Here is a 622-nt window from a genome sequence, read left to right as displayed (position 1 = left end):
TAGCTACCATCGGAGCCAGGCCTCTAGCCTGCCTGCTGGGAGCCGGAAGTGGTCGGCGGGGCTTCCGGCCCTCCGCGCTCCGTTCGCGAGGCATTGTGGGGAATGTAGTCTCGCGGCAGGCCGAGCGTGCGGGGAGCCCGCTGGGCTGGGACCGGCTGGGACCGCGCTCCGGCGGTGTGGAAGGCTGGGCAGGTGCTCTCTCCCTAGAATTCTGTTCCTCCCCACGGCTCCACACGACACACGTCCGCACCTGTCCAAACCTTCCCAGATCAAAGCCAACTTGCCGTCGGATGGCTCCAGCCCCACTTGGCGAGCACACAGCCATCCCGGCGTGGCCCGAGCCGGCCGGCAGAGCCTGCAAGGCGAAGGCAGCTCGCGGCTTCCACCCACCGAGCCCGGCCGCACGGAGCTGCCCAGGGTCCGAGTTATCACCCCACGGCCCGAACCTCCTCCAATCTCTACTGCAGACACAATTCAGGACCGACCACAGCCACCCGCCCACCGCCGCCCCGGGCAGAGCCCAGGCCTGGCCTGGCCTCCTGCCCTGCTGCCCTGCCCTGCCCCTGCCCCTGCCCTGCCCTGCCCTGCCCTGCTGCCCTGCCCTGCCCTGCCCTGCTGCCCT

This window comes from Dipodomys ordii, unplaced genomic scaffold (genome assembly GCF_000151885.1).
Source record: "Dipodomys ordii isolate 6190 unplaced genomic scaffold, Dord_2.0 Scaffold193, whole genome shotgun sequence".
Classification (NCBI taxonomy): Eukaryota; Metazoa; Chordata; class Mammalia; order Rodentia; family Heteromyidae; genus Dipodomys; species Dipodomys ordii.
This window is presented reverse-complemented; position numbering follows the sequence as displayed.